Source organism: Ornithorhynchus anatinus, chromosome 4, assembly GCF_004115215.2.
Source record: "Ornithorhynchus anatinus isolate Pmale09 chromosome 4, mOrnAna1.pri.v4, whole genome shotgun sequence".
NCBI lineage: Eukaryota > Metazoa > Chordata > Mammalia > Monotremata > Ornithorhynchidae > Ornithorhynchus > Ornithorhynchus anatinus.
The window spans coordinates 11,575,704-11,583,353 of record NC_041731.1 but is presented as its reverse complement, the minus strand read 5'-3'; the positions used below and the strand labels follow the sequence as shown (position 1 = coordinate 11,583,353).

Here is a 7,650-nt window from a genome sequence, read left to right as displayed (position 1 = left end):
CCACTCTGACATAAATAGAAGATATAGCTAACATTAACTTGAACATTTGGAACAAGGCACAAGTCCTACTACAACAAATTCGAAGGGCTTAAGATTCTACAGTAATTGGGTAAAACATTCTGATCCCCTAAGATCCAAAGAGATAGAGCATTCAGTACCAGGAGCCAGATATTCATCGCATGTACTGGATAGGGAAGGTGGAATGAGAAAATAAAAGACAATCCTATGCATGAAGAAAATAGCATAAGCTTTTTTTTCCCCCTTTAACTTTCTCCCTTTTCTTTGCATCAGTTCTTCTATTAGAAGAAGCATAGAGATTGGAATAGAATTGAATTTCAGCTGATGGTGTTCTTTGCCTAGTGCTATATTTCAGAAAGGATGCATAAGGGAAGGCTATCGATCATTTTACTAAACAAATTTGACAAGCACAAAATGAACAGACCAAAGAGAACGAGAAGAAGAATTGGGGAAAATCATCAAAGGTTTTCATCATCAAGAGGGAGTTCTATGTTAGCTTTGAATTCTGAAACTGAGACAGTATTTTATCCAATGATGCCCAAATGGACAAAGCCCAAATCCAGAGAAGATGCTCACTTCATATCTCTTCCTTCTGACAGTTTGCACAAATCAATCAATAATATTTATTGAGCACTGACTGTAGAGCACTGTGCTAAGCACTTGAGAGAGTACAGTAGTATAGAGCATATAGAGTCCTCTACACTGTGAGCTTGTTGTGGGCAGAAAACATATGTACCAACTCTGTTGTCCTGTACTCGCCCAAATGCTTAGTGCAGTGCTCTGCACACAGTAAACACTCCATAAATTTGATTGATAGATTGAGTAGACTCAATCCCTTCCCTCAAGGAGCTAAGAGACTAGTGGAGGAAGCAAACATTAAAAAAACACATTCATTCAATCATATTTATTGGGCACTTACTGTGTACAGAGCAATGTATTAAGCGCCTGTGATACACACAGGTAGGGGAAGCAACTGAGTATAAGCATATGGATATGGACATAAGTGCTATGGTATAGAAATTGTGTATCGAAGTGCTTAGTGGGTACACACTCAAGTGCCTCGTGGATGCAGTAGGGAAGGATGGGTTGTTGACTTATGCTGTCTGGTCATGTCCGACCCATAATGACGCCCCAGATACATCTCTCCCAGAACACCCTGCTCTCCATCTGCAATCAGTCTGGTAGCGTATCCATAGAGTTTTCTTGGTAAAAATACAGAAGTGGTCTACCAATGCCTCCTCCGTGCAGTAAACGAGCTTCTGCCCTCGACTCTCTCCCATACTGCCGCTGCCCAGCACACGTGAGTTTTGACTTGTAGCAGATTGCCTTCCACTCACCAGCCACTGCCCAAGCTAGAAATGGAATGGGTATGCCTCTGCATGACTCTGCCTCCTGTAGTCGTGACTAATAGAGTCCTGGAAACTCTCCAGGTGCAACTCTGAGAGGGGAATAGGATGAGAGGAATGAGATATTAGTCGGGAAATGCTTCCTGAAGATATGATTTTTAGTAGGGCTCAGTCTTAGATGATGTAGGAGTGATGGCTTTTATCCCATATCTCTGAGTCTCTCAATTTCATTCTACTTCCCTTCTTGATTCATTGTCAAGGTAATATTTGTCTTTTAAATGTGCTCAGATTTTGGCTTAAACAAAAATCTTCAAAAGTATGCAATGGGGGAATGACTTTTGCAAAATAAAATACCTAACAATGGATAAAGATATAAATAATTTGAAGCACCATCAGAATAAAGCCAGTTTCCTAAGGGAGGGAAAATTGCTTTTTGTTAAAAGAATAATAACTTTGTTCTGGAAAAGAATAATTTTCCTCACTCCTTACTCAAGTTATTCAACAAGATGTTGGCCTGGTTTTTAGCCTTGGCTCCAGCTACAGGTTTGGAACAGCTCCAGAGAAACAATTGGCTAGGTTGTCTGTGTGGAAGAACCGGACCTGGTGCTCTTTCTTCTTTGGTCGTTCCCAGGGTATTTTGTTTCCTGGTGCTAACGGGCCTTTCGCACAGATGACATGTTAGATGTTTCCAAATAGTCAAAATTCCAAAGGTTAATGAGACATCTCATCCATATTTCATGATTTCAGTTTGCCCTCCAGTGCCCTTGGAGCCCACAGGGTAACCATGTGAATCAATGTACAGTAATAATCTAGAAAAGTGCCAGACTAGAAGACCCCATAAATAATCCATGGATTTTTACTGTATTTAAGGGAAACCCAGTGAATTAATAAAGATCACTGTGGGCCAATGTTTCTCTAGTTTTTTTTTCCAATTGTTCTTTTCATGACAGACCTGGTTTTTAAGGGACTATTTTGATTAAGTTTTCATAATGTTTACTCCAGATATTGCCTGCGGGTGAGCTGGGGTTCTCTTGTTTGCACTTTACCGAACGCTAGTTAGGAAGCCGATCTTCCATTTCATGTTTCTTAGATATGGAACTTGATAGAAGGGGTAGGAGGGATTTCCCTTCTCAGATATGAAAAAGTAATGTTACTCTTCACTTTCCAGTCTTCCACAGGCATTATCCCTGTACCTGTCTCTTTCTCCTCCTCTTTTTATTCCTCCTCCTCCTCCTCTTCTTCCTTCTCCTTCCTACTCATCAATCAATCAATCAGTGGTATTTATTGATCCCTTAGTTGGGAGAGTACAACAGAGTTGGTTAATATGTTTTCTGCCTACAGTGTGCTTACAGTCTAGAGGGGGAGGCAAACTTTAAAGTATATTACAGATACATTATACATTAGTGCTATGGGGCGATGGTGAGATGAAAATAAAGCACTTGAAAGGTCTAGATCGTCTCCCTTTCCTCCTCCTCCTCATATTCCTCCTCCTCATCTTTCCCCTTCTCTTCTTCCTCTTTCTCTTTCTCCTCTTCCCCATTATCATAGCATCGCTTGGAAACATACTTTCAGAAGCAAAGGGCACAGCCTCTGCCCTCAAATGTATAGGCATAAATACAAATATGGAATTGATCAAAAATTAAGAACATGAATAAAATTTAAAAACCCCAAAGGAGATCATTAAATATATGAAGAACACAAAAGGATAAAACACAATAGAGTAATGTAGCTGCTGGAGGGAATGGCATGACGTGACCAGGAAAGTGGAGGGTTAATCAGAGAATGTTCCTTTCAAGAGGAGGCTTTTTCAGAGAGACAGATCTGGTAGATATGGATAGGGAAGGAATTCCAGGTAGAGAAAAGGTGAACTAGTGAGTCAGGATTCTGATACCATCTCAGTATTTTATTCTAAAATCCTGCTTGCCTCTCTTATCAGCTTTTATTTTGCTTTCTATTCTTTTCCAAAGAAGCCTCCTAAATCAATCCTTAGCACCTTCCTCTGTTCCCATCAAATCAGTCCTAAATCCCCACCTGCCTTATGAAAACTGCTTCTACTGATGCATCCACTGAATGCCACGTTTACTTCTTGTTCCCACTGGGAGAGAGCCTCATAGCCTCAGCTTTTCCCATTTTCAATACCATTTATTTATTGAGTGCTTACTATGTGCAGAGCACTGTACTAAGCGCTTCGAAACTAAACGCTTCGAATGTACAAATCGGTAATAGATACAGTCCCTGCCCTTTGATGGGCTTACAGTCTAATCGGGGGAGACGGGCAGACATGAACAATGGCAATAAATAGAGTCAAGGGGAAGAACATCTCATTAAAACAATAGCAAATTAATAGAATCAGGGTGATGTACATCTCATTAAACAAAATAAATACGGTGATGTAGATATATACAGTTGAGCAGATGAGTACAGTGCTGAGACAGGAATAGTACTTGTGTTTAATATTCCCGAGAGAGTTGCTGCACATGTGGGAAGTCCAGAACTGGTCACACTGATTCCTGCCCATAGTTTTCCTTAGAAATGGATACCACAGGCTGGAACCCTGCTTCAATCTTAACTGCTGGAATGGGTGGTCTTTAACAGCTTCATATAAATAATTAATTCTTGGCCTAATACTATAAAAGAAACTACACAAGTGAAAAATACTCTAAAGGAAATTTCAAGTGGAGCAAAGCACATGAGAGGAATTGGGTCATTAAGCTCCCCGTGGTATCAGCAAATGACAATATGGAGTTCGAAGCGGGAAGTTCTCGAGGGGATTTCTGAACTGTGCCTGACAAAGCACAGCAAAATCACTTCCAATGTGGCTTTAAATGCTGGGAATGCTACATAACGTTAGCTCTCTCTCTTTTCAGTCCACAGTTCAAGTTGTTTTGTGCCTTTCCAAGAACTAGGAACCACTGGAGAATTTCCAAAGCTATAAGGTTCAACAGCAGCACTCCAAATCCTTTCTGCTGAATCACCAGGAGACTGACAAGACTCTTTCAATTCCGTTCTAAAATCCTCCGGATAATTTCCTTCCATAATGATCCATTCTCCTAAATGTTCTTTCTCATTCAAGCCTCCGTGGCTGCGATCTAAATGCAGTCCCAAGTGCTCTCATCGTTAAAGAAGAATACTCAACTGCTTGGTGATGGGTCAGCAAGTACCTTTGCCTCAATAGAGAAACCTCTGCTGTTTGAAGGTACTAAACTTGAGTTAATTCACAGCTGTATCCGTGTATGTGTTGTGTGTGTGTGTTTATGTGTATGTATGCATGTGGTTCTTCAGGCTTGTTGTCATTGATTTAAAGACTATCTGGACCTCCCACTCCACTTGACATTTGAGCAAATCTTCCGGGAACCGGACACCCTCTGCCTGTCATCCATCCCAGGATCCCTGTTCCCAAGGAGCGCTAGGTGCTGAGGACCATCGGAATTTAAACTGCTGCTGAGCAGGCCCTGGGCCTCTCTCGGTACCAGAAACCTTCCGAATCAAAAAACCTTATTTTTTGAGTGCTTACTGTGTCTGTACTAAGACCTTGGGAGAGTATAATACAACAGAACTAATAATAATGATGGTAATTGTTAAGCACTTACTATGTGCAAAGCACTGTTCCAAGCGCTGAGTGGGATACAAGTTGATCAGCTTGTTTCAGGTGGGGCTCACAGTCTTAATCCCCATTTTACAGATGAGGAAACTGAAGCCCAGAGAAGTTAAGTGACTTGCCCAAAGTCACACAACTGACAAGCGGTGGAGCCGGGATTAGAACCCATGACCTCTGACTCCCAAGCCCATGCTCCTTCCACTGAGCCACACTTGCAGACGTGTTCCCTCCCTATAAGGAGCTTACAGTCTAGGTAGGGGGAGGAGGAGAGGAAATGATAGGGGAGGATAAAAGCGAGGGTCCACCACAGCAACTAAGCTCTCGACATCTTCCTCTACCAGACCACCAGGCTGCCTGCAGGGATCTGCACCCTCTCTCTCCTAAGTCACTGAAGAACTTCCATCCCAAACTTCCTTCCACCACTCCAGAGGGATGGAGAAAAGCAGCCACGGCCTGAAACCACTTCTTTAGAGCCTCAGGATGACTGGGTCAGTTGCAGCTGAGTCAGTGACCATGGCTGTGGTTGTGACTATGGACTCTGAGTCATGAGGTGCCTGAAATTCCGCTCCCCTAGCCACCTTACTCTACAGATCTTTGTCTTTATTTTGTGTATTTGTCAATCCATCGTATTTACTGAGCGCTTACTGTGTGCAGAAAACTAAGCACTTGGGAGAGTACCATATAACAGAGTTGGTAAACCTGTTTCCTGCCCACAAGGAGCTTGTAGTCTAGCGGGAGAGGTAAACATTTATAGGAGACACACATTAATATAAATAAATTATGGCTATGTACATAAAGTGCTGTGAGTCTGAGGGTGGGGTGGATAATGAGTGCAAATCCAAGAGCAAGGGTGACTCCAAAGGGAGAGGGAGTAGAATGAATGAGGGCTTGATTCAGGGAATGTCTCTTGGAGGACATGTGATTTTAGAGAAGCATCATGGCTTAGTGGAAAGAGCCAGGGCTTGGGAGTCAGAGATCGCGGGTTCTAATTCTGGCTCCGCCACTTGTCAGCTGTGTGACTTTAGGCAAGTGACTTAATTTCCCTGTGCCTCAGTTACCTCATCTGGAAAAAGGGGATTAAGACTGGGACCCCCACATGGGACGACCTGATTACCTTAAATCTACCCCAGTGCTTAGAACAGTGCTTGGCACATAGTAAGCGCTTAACAAATACCATCATTATTATTTTAATAAGGCTTTGAAGGAGTAGAGAGTGATGGTCTTTCAGATACGAAGCGGGAAAGAGTTCCAGGCCGGAGGCAGTAGGTGGGCGAGGGGTCGGCGGGAAGATAGTTTTTGGTCTTTATGGCTGCACTTCTGGACAGACAATATCCTCACAGAAAATCTGGGATATTTCTCCTGTGGGCCTTCTGGTTTTCAGAGAGGTTAGAGCTGCTCAAATTTGACCATGTTGGTTCATTTTTCCTGTGAATAAGTTGTCAATACTATAGGGAAATACCTTTTAAAATTCTATAGTGCTATGTCAGGATTACAATTGCAAACCTGTGTGACAAAAGCACAACAGAGTTAACTTCTTGTCCTTCTCTAAATCCTGGTTGACCAGCTCAATGTTCAGTGGAATGTTATTTTTCTCTCACCTGATCGACATAGGCAGTCCATCACGCCAGCATTTCAAAAGTCAATAAAATAGCTAAATAAAATAAAACTAAATATTAAACGCAACTCCGGGTAGCACAATAAAATACAATAAAATAGTTTAAAATAAAGGTAAATAAAATCATTAACATACAAAAAAGACATATAAATACCTACAACACTCATTCCATTGAATGTAGATGTCAGGGACACCCAAGGATACAAAAAATAAATAAATTCCGTGCATCGGAAGACCATAAATGGCGAGGTTTATCTCTCTGGCTTTCATAATGGGATCTGATGAATGGCTTTATGACTGACTGGAACACTATAGACCCACCCAAAAACTTTGAGGGAAAATTCCGTCCAATTTCAAGGGAGTTTTACCTGGCACGCTGTGTTTCAGAATGTCTGTCACATGGAGTATTTTGTCCTCAAGGATTTGATTCTGTACAGATTTGGGGGACTGCTACTCTGGGCTGGAGCTTGCCTGTCTATGGTAGGCCCTGGTAGGAACTGAGGTAAGTGTGGGCCCAGAGGGGGAAAATGTACCAATTCCCATGAACGGAGGGTTGAAGGGCTATCCTGAGTGTGGCCCCGGGAGCTGGCAAGTGTTGCCTCGATGAATGTCAGTGCGTTTCCACCTGCCTTCGTTTTTGCGTTTGAGAATCTGCCGGTAGGATTTTTATTCCCCCACATACAGCAAGGATAGAATCCAAGGGGGTCCTAGGTCTAGGGAAAACACCTGGAGGTGAAGGTGCAGCGGACGAAGAAGGAGAATCCATGCGATTGTGCTTGCCACAGAAGGAATGACCACTGCCCCTGCAGCCCCGTATTGTGGGGAGGGGTAGGGGGGAAGCAGAGGCTGTCTGGTAAGAGGGGACCAGGGGAAGAGGGACATCACGGACCAGGCCTGAGGAGGTGGGATGGAGGGTCTGAGCCCGCTGCTGCACTGCCACTAGGTGCCCCCTTATCCTCAGTGGGAGGCCCACTGCAGGGGGGACAGTGGCAGTGTGGGGAGGGAGCGGCCGGGAAAAGGGTGTTGCCAGGGATCCCTTCTCTATCTTTTCCCCTCTTCGCCTCACCCGCTTT

At 43.2% G+C, this 7,650-nt stretch overlaps 1 non-coding gene across 1 annotated transcript; it reads right to left on the bottom strand.

The window, feature by feature from the left end:
- Positions 1–1,328: 1,328 nt before the first annotated feature.
- Positions 1,329–1,466, bottom strand: LOC114811781. Its single transcript, XR_003759477.1, has one exon. It is a non-coding gene; the product is annotated as a small nucleolar RNA SNORA7 (small nucleolar RNA).
- Between the last annotated feature and the right edge of the window lie 6,184 nt (positions 1,467–7,650).